Source organism: Patagioenas fasciata, chromosome 2 (assembly GCF_037038585.1).
Source record: "Patagioenas fasciata isolate bPatFas1 chromosome 2, bPatFas1.hap1, whole genome shotgun sequence".
Classification (NCBI taxonomy): Eukaryota; Metazoa; Chordata; class Aves; order Columbiformes; family Columbidae; genus Patagioenas; species Patagioenas fasciata.
Genome location: NC_092521.1, coordinates 145,558,563 through 145,575,509, shown reverse-complemented (window position 1 = coordinate 145,575,509; position 16,947 = coordinate 145,558,563).

Below are 16,947 nucleotides of genomic sequence, written 5' to 3'. Positions count from 1 at the left end.
AATCAACACACTGACCCATCGTCATAATCAGCAGGCATTTGCAGCTAGATTATCCAGGTCTACACAGTGAAACAATTACTGCTAAGGTGTTTTGGGATAAGAAAGAAAGAAAAAAAAAAACCTCTCAATATAGTCAATAATGTTTTGGCTAAACCATTTTGAAATTCCCAACTTGGGAAAATTTAAATTAATTCAAAATAGAAATCCAAAATACTACTTAATGCAGTTGTTACTTTTGCTCATCATTTTAGGGGGAGGTATTTTAAAAGCTGATACAAAATAAAAATCTATGTTTGAATCTAAATATTCACATGGAAATATAGATTTTTAATTAATATTTGCAGTAGGAATTGTTTTTATTGTAAGTTTTATAACATTTTCAGTAAAGCATTTGCACAGAATTTTCAGTTCTGTGTTTTTCATATGCATCTAGTATGCTTTGTTCTACTTTTAAGACCTCTTTTTCTCTGATATAAGAGTAAAACTAAATGTTAATTAACTTTTTGGTTGCATTCAGGCACTCAGATGTTTTAATCATTCACTTCAGAGGCTTGCAGCTTGGCCATTTGAGCTTACAGGTAATGAGAGTTATCTCTATGAACTTGTAAGATCAGAGAAAAAGACAGGGAAAAGACAAACATAATGCTTATCTTTCAAAGGAAATGCAGAGGAGCCCAACAACACAAGATCCATGGGGCTTCGGGTCTCAGAAAACTACTTGAACTAATTCATTTTTAAAAGGACTTTAAACAGGGCTGTTTTTTCTAAAACAAAATCACATCAAACCTTCTCCAGTAGAGTAACAGGGACTGAGCGCACAGATTCTAGAGACACAGGCAAGGGGGATAGAAGACGCATTCAGTATCTTATGTCGCCATTATTTCACATACCATTATAAAAGGAAGGTCTAGATTAAAACACAATGGAGTTTGTGAAAACTGGTTGGGAAAATTGCTCTTGAAGCTTAATTTTCCATAGTGCCTTACCGAAAATGCAGGAGAAAGCAAATTAAAAAAAGGAGAAGGATGGAGATTTGCTGATATCTCCAAGCTGTTTAGAACAGCCCACACACTGGAGGACAGGTTTAGAATAAAAAATGGTCTTGTACAAATAGTAGATATGATATGCAGAAGATGTTGTTTAATAGAGACAAGAGTTCAATATTGCTCCTCAACAGATACAGTTACCTAATAAAAAATGGGTAGCAGCACTTCTGCAGAGGAAGATCTCGAGTCATCACAGACTGCAAAATAGATATTAATCATCCGTGTCATGCTGCTGCAAAAGACACATGGAACAAGTCTTGTCACTACGCAGCCCTCAACCGTAATACTGTGTCCAGTTTTGACAACCTCACTCTTCAAAAAAAAAAAGGAGGGTAGACTATGGTGGAGTTCAGAAGAGACCACTGAGAGCAATCACAGGTCTCAAAAACAAGAAGAAAGATGCAATGCCTAAGGAAAAGAAGGTCAAGGCAGACATTAACCTTCTAATACATAACAGGCAGCTGTTAGGAGCAGAGCATTCCTTACTGCTACAGGAGAAGTAGTAATGAGTGTAAGGTGTGACAGAGAAGATGTGGATTACAACTAAGAAAATGCTTTCCATAGACAGATCAGCAGGGAAGGTGATGGCTTATCCTCTGGCCAAGGTTTCCCACAGGAAGTTAAACAGTCCCGTATCAGGAATGGCTCAGAACAGGCAGATGCACCAAGTGAGCCACTTGTTACCCTTTCCAAGGGTATGAGTATGTGATGTATCACTTAGAGAATCAGAGTATCACTTGGTTAGAATTTGTATGTGGTCATTTAAAATAGGAAATATTGCCTAGTCAAGCCACAACCTTGAGTCACTTTGGAGCAATTCTGCAATAGAAATACAGATGAGTTTCAGGGAAGAGTTCACAAATCCTGTATTGTGAGTGTGATACCCAACACCCAAATACAAGCACACCTGTCTGCTCACCATATTGAGCTAGGTGTTTCTAAACAATCGAAGGAAACTACATTAAGGGGTTACCATTTATGACATGCATGCACATACTCATTAAAAACAAGCAAAGAAGCAAACAAACTCAAAACTGGTTTGAAGACTACAATTGTCTCACCAGAACTCACTGGCCATCTGGTGTCTTTAATGAACTGCCAGTAAAACCAAATTTAATCATTAATTGGACTCTTATATGTATATTTCTTAGCCACTAATAAGCCTGAGATCTTCTCAGTGCCACGTGTTTACTGATTTTGAATATTTTCATTAATCCAGTTCACATACCATTTAGTAAGCTTCTCAGTCTTTCTTAACGATGTATTTTTTAAGGGTTTGATCTTTTTCCCCCTTCTGTTCTCACATGTTTTCTCTAATTGCTGCCGATTCAGTGACTATTTTTAGATTGGAAAGAAGAACAAAAAACTACTTTCAAGATAGCTTTGGATCATTAAAAGTAATATGGCCAAATGTGCATGGCCACCCCTGAAGCACTTTACAACAGAGAATAAGGAAATAGAAACGGCTTTTTGGCATGTTTTGAATTCTTGGTTAGTTTATATTAACAGTAGGTTAATATACTAACATTAAACCTCTATGCTAATCTGGGGGACTTATAGTGTTGTTGTGTGTCAGCTCCATGCTGAAATGTCCTTGCACTTTGGGGAAAGGATTATCATTATTATTATTATTATCATCATCATCATCATCATTATTATCATTATTATTAAAACATCTATGAGATGTTCCACCCCTTGTTTTTGAGAAGTTGTTTTTAATTTCATTTTTAAAATACATTGTAATTATGAGTAATCTGTGATTTAATATGACTTGTGAAGAATTGTGCCCTACTTTTTACTGGTTTTGCCAAATAAGCTTGAGAAACTTACTTTAAGAAAAAAAATTGCCCAAACAAACCTGTTTTTAACTTAAAAATAACAAGAATATCATCTGTCTGGGAATTAGCAGTGTTCACTGGCATTGTGTCTGGGAATCAGCTTTGTTCAGTCTCAACTAAATAACATTTTTTGAGAACTAAAAACAACGTATTCCTTTTGCAGCAAGATCGGTTCACAGTGCACTGATCAGCTAAGAGTGCAGAGGCAAGCTTCTCACAAAGACAGCTTTTCTGCTAAGTGTTTCAGGCACTTGAATTAGATAACAGAGACATAAATTTACAGCCTATAAGATTATACTGCGTAAAATTCTGTCCCACTTCAGTTCTCCAGTTGATGCTTCTCTTCTATTACAGAAGTTGCAGGGAGACATGCCATTCACTTCAACTGGCATAACTGGCCAGCAGCTTAGTCAGTACGCCAACAGATAAAAGGAGACAGAAATGTCTGAGAAAACAAACAAGCCTAGTTAAAGAAAAGAATCCAGCCTTTTCTGTGCCTCAAAATGCTAACAAAAATTCTGTTTTTCTAACTCATGAACTGAGAACTACAATAAATACGAATTCAGATTTTTCAGAAACAGATGTAGCAGGACTGACAGCAAAATTGGCTGCAAGCAACTAGCCCAGGGAAAATTACAAGACTATTCTGCTGTACTGCTAAGGAACATATCATACTCTCTCAAGTCAATAAAGAAATTTCCATTTACTGAAATGATAGTTTCAAGCTTTATCATCATGCATAACTCTAATGGCAAAAGAAGCAGTGTGCGTACAGAAAAGAATAAATGTATTAGTTTGCTTGGCAGGATGTTAAATAAATATTCTCTTTTAAATAAGATACCATGTCATGCAGAGCTGTATTAAATATCAGTCTGTTCTATAATATATTTTCACAGAATTCTGCACTGCATATCTATGGCATTCAGAGCACTGCAGTTAGCACAGGAGAAGATGCTGTCAGTGTGAACGTTGCTGTTAAACTAAATACATGAGCAACTAATCTTTAGCTGAGCAAAAAGACTGCCAACAGATATTTTTTAAATTGTTTACTGAAACACTAAGAATGTTTCTACCCCTACTGCCTCCTAGCTATTGTTCATGAATTGCTACTGAGAGCAAAGATATATGAGCTGTAAGACCCACCTCCACTAAGTTGCCTTCTGTTGTTGATTCTTGTACCTACCTTCATTCATGTTACTTTTGGTTTATAATCTGCTAAAGGAAAAATGAAAGCAACCAAACTATGAATCAGAGAAATAATACATTTACTTCTTGTATTTTATAAGAACTTCTGCTTCTTCATTCACTAGTCAGTAAAGCTAAGCACATTATGTGCGAGAGAAATAAACATTGCCAAACCTTTATACAGGAAGGCCATTAGGAAAAAGCCTGTGTTTTCATCTTTTTCTATTGCTATTTAGTGATTTGGTTTGATGTATGCAAAACCTGTACTCACAGCACAAATAATAAAATCTGAAAGTATTTAGGCTGCCTGTGTGCTGAGATAACTGCCTATCAAGGTGACAAGAGTTGTCCCACTGTTCCCTTGTGTTCTCTTGGCTGTCTTCTTTCCATCTGTTTTCTTATACTGGGGACATGTCAGGTTCAGGCAATCCTGAGGCTGCTTCTCTGATGTTTTAGGCCAGAAATCTGTATCACAACTGTACCTGGGGCTGGACCTGAGCTCATATGCTCTGCGGCACCAGGTGGCTTTCTCATACAACAAGTTTCCTGGGAGCAAGGACATCTATCTCTCTTCTGGGTTTGTACAGCACCTGGCACATCAGGGTCCCAGAGTCTAGGAGAAGGGCTCCCCGGTGCTATAAATATAAGAAGAACAGCCAAAACAGGGGCACTTCAAGAAGTTCCATCACCATTTAATTTCCCACAGGCTTAGCTGATTCAAGAAACTTCATCTCACAGTGCACTTTGCATAATTGCATTTCTCATGAGCTGCTTCCTCCACCACTGGTCCCATCCCTGGCTAACTTGTTAATTAACGTTTCTTTTCTGCTGACAGTCAGGACAGACTTAGCAAATTCTTTAGTGTCTATAGACAGTAATTTGAAAACTACAGATCATTACATTCACTGCTAGCAAAGAAAAAGCCCGTATGTAGACTTTGAATTCAGGCCTGCTGTAAGCACCAAAATATATTTTAAAAGACATAGGTATAAATAGCTAGCTTAAAAAAAAAAAAAAATTACTGTATTTTGCTTTCTTTATGGTATCAACAGGTTACTTTTTCACTGAAAATCAAAATTCTCAATAGAGAATTCAAATTCCTCCTCCAAAAAAAAGTCGTCAGGGGATACATTTATTTTCCATCATGGGAAGTCTTCTTTTTCCAACATTTATCTCAAATCTTTCCTAGCAATCCCACTTACAGATTATTGATGTATTTATCATTCTATGTTTTTCTTCACTTTAAGCAGTATCTTCAGCAAGCAGTGAATTCTCAGTAGACTGTAACAGAAATTGACTATTTCTAAGATAAAGCAAGCGTTATAAAGGTAGTACTTTGAGATGCAGAGTACTCCCATTCCTACATGAGGAATAGGAAAATAAGTAATAAAAGTTTGTAAAAGCTGTAGTAAGGGATTTTGAGTCAGCTGGATTTCATTTACAATGTGACTGATTTTTATAATTCAAATGATTATTCCTTAAGCCTTTTGAATCTAATTTTGTTACTTCTCTGCCTTTCATGCATCACTTAATTGCTTTTTGGAGAGAAATAATCAATGTAAAAAAAATACATTTTGTGACTAGTAACAATGTAATTCCATAAAGATTGATTAAAATTTTGGGAAACACTCCAACCTGAAAGTAATAGTTTTGGAGAATGAGTCTTCACTTGCATGGAAAATGTCACTGCAGTCAGAGACTTGCTATTACTACCAGAACCCTTGAGTACCCAGAGCTCCAGCTGAAGTCAGTGTGATATACAACTGTTCAATACCTCAAAAAATCAGGCCCGCAACCAGGTCCTCCCCTCTGCAGCTCTGCACTGTCACTCAGAAAAGTTTTGTTATTCTTACTCAGAGACATGATCAAGGAGAACTCCGTCACACCTTGATGCGAACAGATGTTGCCACTGAAATGAAATATAGTTAAACTGAGTTTACTCACTCCCAATTTGGATAATATATTTTGTAGCAACCCTTCAGAGGAATTCAATCCCCTTTCAGTTTTCATTCAATGCTGTGATGCTGTGAGTGATGATGTGAGTGTTTGTACTGACTCAGATTCATTAAAGACCATTGCTTTACCTGCAGATGGTGACCAGCTCTTCAGTAACAAAGGAGAGGTTTTCCCACCCCAATTTCTTAAAAGGGCATTTGAAAACCCATGTCATGAGGTTCTTTCTTCCTCTTAAAATTTACTCTTATAATTCTGAGTATTTGTCATATCTATATCTGTTAAATTACTTTTTTAAATCCGAGAAGAAAATCAGAGTACTGGTGATAGGGAGGAGATAATAGCAGTTCTGGGAGGGAAGAAGCTGTGCACTATCTCTGCTGGCAAACAGGAGTAAAAAACAGAAATGCCGGGGTGGGAGCTACCCACAATAGCTCCCAGTGCTTCCTTCCTCAGGCCTTCCAGCCCCTGAAGCCTGAGCTCCACTCTCCCCTCTATACATCCCTCCCAACTAAGTCAAGGACCTTTCAGTATTCCCAATGGCCTTGATCTCCTCCTCTCCACAATCCAAATCTCCCCCTACCCACTCATATCCCCTAAGGGACTGGCTGCTTTGGCTTCTCCTTTCGGAGCTCAGGAGATGGCCAGGACTCTGTCCAGCTGTCAGGATGGCCACTGGAGCTTCAGAGCAAAATCTCACTGGGCTTCTCCCAGTTACTGAAAGCCCAGAACTCTTCTTATTGACCACCATGTACAGCCTGGCCCAGACCTTTCCCTTCCTTCACCCTTCTTGGAAGTGTGTGCTCTTCCATATGACAAAAATCTACCCAAGGGATACTTTGAAGACAGAAAAACAGCACACACATAGGAAAAGCCAGAAGTAAGGCTCCTTATTCTTGTAAAACTTATGGGAACACCTTTGTAAATCCCATAGTTTAGTTCCACCAAGTCTGAAAAGGTATTTCTATTGCAAGTTTTGAATTTGCCATATTTCAGAAAAAATATCTCTTTCTTCTGTTTTTTATGAACTAGTGAGATCAGAATTTCTTTATCTGTCATCTCTAAACTGTTATTTTTTTAGTTTTCTCTCTTTGCCCCTTGCACAGGTCTTCCTAAAATAGACACTCCCCATCTTTTCAGCATTGTCGTTAGAGAGATTTTCAAACACCTAATCACACTATGACCTTTTTCTGATTGCCCTTTAATTTAACAATATCCTTCCTAAGATAGGATAACAGGCCTCTGTGCAGTAGCTCACGTGGGAATAATAGTATACATTAATTTCTATTTTCCTCTTTGTCTGCCTTACTCTCCTGTTTGCTTTTATCACCAGAGGCACTGTGAGCACTGGTCCTCATTAGACTGTCCATGAAGTTGTGTAGATACCTCTCCAAGTTCACAAGTCCAGTGGTCAGGTACAGTGAGAGGGAGTTCAAGGTGTCTGACCACAATTTTGGAAGTTCTCCTCTGCACCTGTGCCAAAGACAGTGCAAACCCGGCCACTAAACAGAAGGGTGGCTGAGCTGATCAGATCTGGACAGTCTCTGACCCCCTACTGCAAGCCAATATGCTGTTGTCCTTTTTCCCTTCAGTGTATATTTTTTAGCATTCGTTGACTTTGCACTCACTTCGCAACATGTTTTATAACTCTGAATTTGACTATGCTAAATAACTGCCTGCCATCTGCAGATTTGACTAACGACCAAACCGCTTCCTCTTTCTGTGTATTCCTTACATATAGAACTCAAACAAATGGAGAACTCTGGGGCATCAAGCTGCTAACCTTGTATAATGATAGAAGGGGACAAAAGCTGAGAGGCTAAGATAAAAAACAGTATCAGATCACTGAAGTATGTAACCATGCACACTTTTAGTCATTCTTATTCTAACACTTCAATAACTATTAGGTTCTTTACCTTCAAAAGTTTATCTTTAACAGGAAATGCAATGAAATGAGATAAAAAGAGACATAGATTGATGGGGATTACCTAATTTAGCTGGGGATTTTCCACTGGTCTTCAATGGGACCTGAATTATATCCAGCCTTAATTAGTATTTTATCCCCAAAAAGCATCCATCCAAACCCATGATATCACAAGCCATATACAGTCTTAACAACTAGATCATCTTGATTAAAAAAAACACATATTCAAATGTAAGATAAGGTTATCAGAAGCAGATTTTTAGTATATGGTTTGTACATGTCCTTGACTAAGAATGATAATATTCCTTTCAGGGTGAGGAGAGAGAGTGCCAGACTGCCCTTACCAAAGAAAGAGATGGCACTGAGACTGATACAGGAGGCAAGCTCCACATAAATGATTTAACAATGCCACAACAAAAAGAAGTCCGAGAAAAGGCTCTATAAGAACAGTGAAAAAAGCAGCCATCACTAAGGGAAAAAGAGTATGCCATCTTCTTATCAGAAAAGGAGAAAAAAAAAAAAAAAACAGGCAAATAGGTAAAATTATTTAAATACATCAGCTGGTGGAGAGAGCACAAAAAAAAAAAAAAATGACCAGCTGTTTAGGCTGTAGATGTTTATTGCTGCCAAGGGAAAGGTGAATGCCCTCTGCCCTGTCCTTTCCCCCAGAAAGACACACAAGGAAAAATACCTGTGAAAAGGTTATTCAGAACTGCAGTGACATCCTTCTGCTGTTATATTTAGCTTATTTGAAGTATCTCAGATACAGACACTATTTAGTACAATAAAATGAGTCATGATGGACTGCAATTAAGAGACTGAAACCCTTGCTGAGCACAGAAGAGAGAATATCAGCTTCCTGTTTTTGTGATCTACTAGCCTGTGGTATAAACTCTCAAGAGCAATCATACTTGTCTGCAGCTACATGGATAGCCAGTCTGATTTATGGAAGAGTATGTGGTCAGTCAATACTGACTCCATGTTGACTCGGAGAAGGCGAAGCGGTCTGAAACCGCTCGTCCTGCTCTAGCTTAGACTTCGAGTGCTCCTCTGTGAAACAGGGTGTGCACAATATCTTGTCCATTCCAAACCTCTGACAACAGGCACAAATTACTAGAAATAGATGCTTCCTGCACATTCTTTACATGTTCTACAGTCCAGAAACCATTTCTTACAGATGTTTAATGCCACTATATTCTGGCTAATTCTTGGGAGTAATTAAGATCTAGTTCTCCCTCAACTCTGGGTTTCTTGAAGGTAGAGAAATCTTTGACCATAGATGAGTTAAGAAATACAAGATGGAAAACTAGATCCATTAAAGAAGTGCTGAATATTGATTTGTAGTCTCTTAGGTTCCAACTGTATTAGTTCATCTGAAGTTGTACTACATGGGACCAGTACTATTCAATATTTTCATCGATGACTTGGATGAGGGAATAGAGTGCACTGTCAGCAAGTTTGCTGATGACACCAAGCTGGGAGGAGTGGCTGACACACCAGAAGACTGTGCTGCCATCCAGAGAGACCTGGACAGGCTGGAGAGTTGGGCGGGGAAAAATTTAATGAGATATAACAAGGGCAAGGGTAGAGTCTTGCATCTGGGCAGGAACAACCCCAGGTTCCAGTATAAGTTGGGGAACGACCTGTTAGAGAGCAGTGTAGGGGAAAGGGACCTGGAGGTCCTGGTGGACAGCAGGATGACCATGAGCCAACACTGGGCCCTTGTGGCCAGGAAGGCCAATGGCATCCTGGATTGAGAAGGGGGGTGGTTAGTAGGTCAAGAGAGGTTCTTCTTTCCCTCTACTCTGCCCTGGTGAGACCACATCTGGAATATTGTGTCCAGTTTTGGGCCCCTCAGTTCAAGAAGGACAGGGAACTGCTGGAGAGAGTCCAGTGCAGAGCAACAAAGGTGATTAAAGGAGTGGAGCATCTCGTTTAGGAAGAAAGGGTGAGGGAGCTGGGTCTCTTTAGTTTGGAGAAGAGGAGACTGAGGGGTGACCTTATTAATGTTTACAAATATGTAAAGGGTGAGTGTCACGAGGATGGAGCCAGGCTCTTCTCGGTGACAAACAATGGTAGGACAAGGGGCAATGGGTACAAATTGGAACACAGGAGGTTCCACTTAAACATGAGAAGAAACTTCTTCTCAGTGAGGGTATCAGAACACTGGAACAGGCTGCTCAGGAGGGTTATGGAGTCTCCTTCTCAGCAGACATTCAAAGTCCATCTGGACACCTTCCTGTGTAACCTCATCTAGGTGTTCCTAATCCTGCAGGGGGATTGGACTGGATGATCTTTTGAGGTCCCTTCCAATCCTTAACACTCTGTGATTCTGTGGTATGGTGGATTTAAGGACTGGCAGAGAAAAGGAGGTATAAAAACAAATATAAACAAGAAACAAACCTCTAATTCCTTCCCTTTCCAAAACCCTTACTAATTTTGCAAAGAATACAATTTGATGAGAATAAAACAGCTCACTGAAATTAATATACAGCATTTTGTTTTGCCTTACATGTATGAATTGCTTTCTTTTACAGTTTAATTTGTTAGGAAAGGAGTCCTGATAGACCTTTACTAAAGGAAAATCCACTCCTGCACTCACTCACTGCATTATTATAGACCAATGTGAACAAAAAATATCTCAAGAATGCTTTAGGGGGATACAAGCTTCATTAGAAAGATAATCCACTGCAATATGATAAAACATAAGGTAGCTATTCACTCTACCATGGCACAGATGAGGACTTTATTTTAAACCCATAGCAGATTGAATATTTGCATGATGTTTTCTTTAAACTGCCTTGCTTAATCTAGAAATACATTAAAATACTCATCTGCCAGCTGTGCTAGTTTCAGCTGTAGCAAATTGATGATTAGTATCCTCCTGACATTATTTTCTTCACATGGAATAAAAAATGACTGTCACACACATGATGACAGAAAAGGAAAAAATCTAAAGTTCATTATGTCTTGTCTTTTGGTTTTTTATCCTACCCTTGAATTATTTTTGTAATTAATAGATCTGCTACAATTAAGCAGATTAGCAAGTATCTCTGGTGCAGAAATGTAAAAAGCTATGTTTGCCAAGTTAAGGGGAAAAAAAAAAAGAACAAAACTAACATTTCATTCTCATTAATTTGTAGAAATTCTTTCCATCTTTCCACAGCCACCTAAAATGACTGTATTTAGTATGAAGGTTAGTGATGTTCTGTGATGCACTGACGGGCAAATCCAGACCACTGACTTCAGAAGGTGACAAGCATTTTTTACTATGTCTGTTCTTCATTCTCACCCTCCAAGGTCATTTCAAGAACTCCCTATATCAGCTCAAGAACTAGACTGGCTACACTTTATGTTTAAAGACACATTTCATCCTGACATACTCTTGACAAGTGCAAAGTATTCAATCCACTAGGATTTTTCTTTTCCTTTGATGTAGATGACAGAGGCATCAAAACCACTGAACTAAGTGCAAGCAAAAATGTTATTTTTCCACATAATTTTTAGGCATATACTGCATACAATTTTTTGAGCCCATGCTTACAGGGTAACCAAATCCCTTAGTCCAGTTAAGCTTCATCTATGCTAGCAAGCAGTGCAGATCAGCAGCAGTGGTTCTGTAAAGCTGCTGAGGACCTGACATCCTCCCTGCTTGGATTGCATGTTTTTTCTACATCAAACACTCTGTTCTGCTCTCACAGACTGACTGCCAGCTTGCCACTGGTGAACTCCTGGAGTGCATCTTCCTGTTAAGTTCCACACAAAAATAATCCAGTTCATGTGCTCTGAGACTGCTCCACAGTGCAAACCAAAGCACAGTACAGGAGTACAGTTGAGAAGTTCACTGAGTTCAGTCGATGCTCCATAGTTATTCTGTAAGTCTTGATCCCTCCTTCAAAGCTAGAACCTCCTGGAGAGCTACTCTATAAGTATTTCTGAAGCCTGGTCCTCAGCCATAACAGACTTTACTGTATCCCACTTTTCTTCTTATCATATCAGGTGGCACTACAAGAAAACAAGTTATTGTGGCACAGCCCATCAGGATTAGGTTTCTACCAAAACAGATTAAGAAACCACTTTTAGCCTGTCAAACGCTTTTACCTTTCACTTCACCATGGGTGGGTGGGCTTCACATATCTTATGATAAGAATTATTAATCCCAGGTGAGACCTTGAGCACACATGGTCTCCTGATACAGGAGTTTTTTTTTCTTAGAGAAGTTACAGGTTGACGTCCTTCACTACCCATCACCACTCCCTGCAAAACCTCAGTACAGTGATAGGGAACACATCTATCTCCATCCTCACTGACTTTCAGCAGCTGCCAGAAAGAATTTGCAGTAAGTGGAGTCTCCATGCCTATTTTGTCCTTGGCCTTTTTGCTGAGACATCAGTGACTCTGACGGTCGTTTTGCAATGTGGGCACTTCTCTGTTTGATTTTAGTCCATCAGCTCACTTCACGTTTATCATCGAAAAGCCGTCAGGTAGGGATATTCTTTTTGCTCTTTCACCTAAGGGCAGATCTGAGTGAGTGACCTTGAGATGAAGGGCACTGTATTTCAGTAAAATGCTTCCCAAGAGATGCTGTAATTCAGGCTGCTGAAATACCCAAAGATACAATTTCTCTAGACAGTCACTGAATGAATTACATTTTAACAACAAAGTGACACTACTCCGGCTTACCCACAGAGACTATCTCTATTTTTAAAGACAGAAATCGGATCTTCACCCAGACCACTTGCAAACACTTCAAATCAGAAAAAGGTCCATCCCAAAGCTTTCTCAAAGGAGGCATGTGGAAAAATCTGATTTTTCTCCTGTGATTTTCCACAAGAAAAAAAAAAAAAAAGCATGAGTTAGAGTAGGCTGTCATTTTTTCTTTTAGATATGATCACTCCAACTCTAGAGCTAGGGATAGTTGGTAAATCTTACTTTACTCCAAAGGAGGAGTGTCAAATGTTACAGATAGATGCTTTTGTATTTCATCAGACTGTAAGTTAGCAAATAGACTTAAACCCATTGGCGCAGTCCCTACTTTTCTACTAGTAATCCAGGGGCAATGTCACTGTCACCTGGATCTATCAATCACAGATAATCTGCAAAAGTCAGTCTGTTTGTGGCACTAGGGACAGGAGTGGAAATGCAGATGCAGTCTGCAGTGCAAATAAGACAGTGTTTCAGTGAATACACATGCTTAGCTTCCAAAATCCTAGGAGTGAAAGAGCAGAGCTGTCTTTACCCATTTTTCCCTTTCAAAGGAGCAATAGGAAACCAGCCTTGATCTGGAAAGTGAGATGAAAAAATGAGAAGCTATGAGGCAAGTGAAAGAATAACTTTGCAACCAACTGAATATCTGAAATACTTTCTATTAATAGATACATGACCAGAATACAAGGAATAAACAGGAATATCTCAAAGGCTTAACTAATTGGTATAACTGGTATCACAGACTCCTAGGGGAATACAGTAAGTGTACAAGAAAGCACCTTGGGAAGGGTAAGAAGTACCTGAGATGCAGTGGTAGAGCCATTATTTATCAAGAGCGCTTTCTGAACTTCAGAAAAAAACACATCCAATGAAAGACAATTTTACTGGCTCTGGTTGTGAGAATAAGAAATAAAAGACAGTGTTGTGGCAATGTCTTCACTGGTAAATCAATAAGAGGCTGTTGGATATGGTTGTTTAGAGACAAATCTAAGGACAACCCAAGAGAGGCAGACTGCTGGTCACTGGCATCATGACTTTCCTTCCTGTATTTTGGAACAATTACACCCTGGGGCACAGAATGTTTGCTGCATGTGCTGAAGAAAATCTTTTCTTTGGGATGGGGATTATTAGGACAATAGCTTTTTAAAATTTGATTCTAACTAAACTGGAAAATAATTTGTGTTAAAAAGACATTGTTGGAAAAAAGGAAAAAAGGAGGGTAACAAAATAAGGACAGCACTTTGAGAAAGCAGACATCAATGGAAATATTTTATTGACAGGATCTTTTGTACGGATAATTTGATTTATAAACAAAGGTGAGAGATCTGGTGATTACCAGAAACATTACGCTAACTACACAACAGAAACTATCTCAAAGAGAAGAAGTCTAGTAGAAGATATTTTTACTATATTAGTACCAATTTAATGATCCGAATATGGGAAAAGGGAACTGCACACAGAATGAAAACGAGGGCACATTCTTAAGAATATAAAAGAATTCCTCAGATATGTAGGTTAAACTCAGCAAGGCTAAGGTTAAAATGAGTTATAATTAACAAGGGGCGAGCAACAAGAAAAGATTCTACAAATACACTACACATTATAGAAGCAAAAGGAAGTATTAAGGAGGAGATGAAATAATGAATGATTGAAAGCAGGCTGAGGTATCTTATGCCTTCTTTAAATTTTCAAATATATTTTGCCTATGATCCAATACTTAATTAAATTACATTTTTAAAGGAGATAGGCATGTCTTCCTGAATATGGGAAAGGAGTGAAAAAAGACAGAAACACTGATTTTAGCTTAGTCCGACGAATTTCAATTAAGTATACTTAACAAAGCAGCCACAGTAATCTCTGAATCACAGCACTTACCTTGGAGAGTTGATGAATAGTAGAATTCCCTGAAGATTAAAAGAGGGCAATCACAATTTCACACTTCAAAAAGGGAAAATATCTCTGCTTGGGAGGGTACAGACTAGTCCCTCAAATGTTCTTGCTCAAAAAAATCGAGACAATTTACTAAAAATCCATTTGTAAGGCATAAGAGAATAAGATGGCTATCTGGGGTGAGGGGAGAAGGGGAAGGATCAATCTGATTTATTTATTTAATTATTGGCCTAAGCAGGTAAGGGAAAAGTCACATCTGTGATATATTTGGGCTTTTGTAAGTCCATTCTAATATATAGAATAAATTCTAATGTTCTAGTATACAAACCAGAGAACTAACATCCAGAAGAAACCACCTTCAGGTGGGCTGAAAAAAAAACTGTAGAGAACTTGACCTATGAGGGAAGGTTAAGGAAAGGAACACTTATGTCTGAGAAAGAACTGGGAGAATATACTACTTCTAGTACATCAACAATTGTTATTTTATATATATGGGCATATATATGAATATATATATGAGGGTAATACATATGAGGACATATATATGAAAGGTGAGACAAAAAAAGCTTGACTTGTAACATAGGATATTAGAGTTTGATATTGGAACCAATGTTTTTCATTTTAAGAATACCTGAAACACCATAATGGACTGCCTGCTTCCTTTGGGCATGTAATACTTCCATTCAGAGAAAAAGGTTTCCTTCATATATTTTGAGTAAGTGTTTACAGCAATATTTCAAAGATGTCCTGTTAGATTCAAGCAATGTTTGCTTCTTGGGTCCACTCAAAGCTTGACAAAAACTGAGAATTATGCAACTAACACAGGACTTACAGAAACAATTCATCTTTAAGCCCAAAATTTACAAGAAAGAAGTTCCTTGTTCAGCAACTACATGCCCTTGAGCTCATTTGGAGCTACCTGTTTCATCTGAAAATTACATATATACAGACAATTCTGCTTTTATGATTGCTCAGAACAGCCCAGACAGAGCTACAAGGCATGCAAGTCCTTCTTAAGCCCCTGTGGGATACAGAACAATGCCAAAATATCCAGAAGGTACAGACTTCACCACACACCAAAAGTAAAACAACAAAAATTTATGAAAAATAAGGCAACCAGACATCCTAGGCTTTGTACCATAGCCCAATGGTTCTGATACTTATCAAGTATGTCCCTGATGGAGCTCCTGTTACTCTCATCTGGAAGTTGCTCTAACCATTAGGTTTGAGACTGACCTTAAACCAGGTTTGGTGCTTATGAAAGGTGAATGTCCATTCACCTCTACAGATTTTACTTCCAAAAAAAAGCTGAGGCCTGACTTATTTTGTAGGAAGTCTCTATTGTCCCTTATCTTTCCTAGGAGGCAGAAGTTTACAGTAAGGCTATAGTATCTTTCACTGTCATCTTATTGTTTAGGTGACTAAGAGTAAAGGTTGCCATGGAAAGCCACTCCTCAGTTCCCAGCAGACTGAATTTTCCCTGTATTCCATCACACAGCACAAACAGCCCCCTGTGTGTACAGTGTCCTAAGAGTTTTGTTAGACCTTACAAGCATTTTTCAAACTGATGGCATTCTTTATGACCAAAAGCAAAGTCTAGTGAGTGGAACTAACAGCAAGTCAATACAGCAATTTAGCATATTCACTGCACTATTCTGCATGCACAATGTCTCTGGTTTTCTGTTGCAGAGGGAGAAATATCAAACGAGGAAGAAACTAGACAGTAATCAGCCAATCAGAAGAGCACATGACCTAAAAATATGACCTATTTCAACATCAGCAGTTGTTCTCAGTGTACAATATAGTCAAAGGTACATATTCTCAGGTATTTAATATTTCTGAGACTTACTTTTAAGTGTTAGGAATTCAATTATTAGAAAACTAAAATTGAATGCATTGATTATCTAACTCACAAAATAATAGTGATAACCTACCATTCCATGCAGCCTTGTTCCTTTTCTCTGCATTCATGTGAGTCAGCATCTCCATTGCTCATTCCTTTCAACTAACAGACACTTGAACCTTTCTGGTCTGGGGGTTTTCAGGTGAGGTTTTCTGCATGCTTTTTTGTTATTTTTTTCCATAAAATAGAGCTGGGAAGCAGCATTTACAATTACTATTTTGATATCTCTGTTTCTTCTCTTTTTTTTTTTCCCCTCAAATGCTTTTGTATTCCAATTTTTTTGTTGAATTATTTCTTCAGAAAACTCTTTACTGTATTTTTGCACTAGGATCCTGACGTTACTGTAAAAAAATTTGAGCTGCTATAAATGGAGACATGAAATACATATCCATTTGCCTGCATATCATCCAGACTGTTATATAAGGTTTCATTTTTGTAGAAACCTTACAAAAATTGCAGATAAACAATAGAAAAATTACATCTGATCACAACATGCTGAAC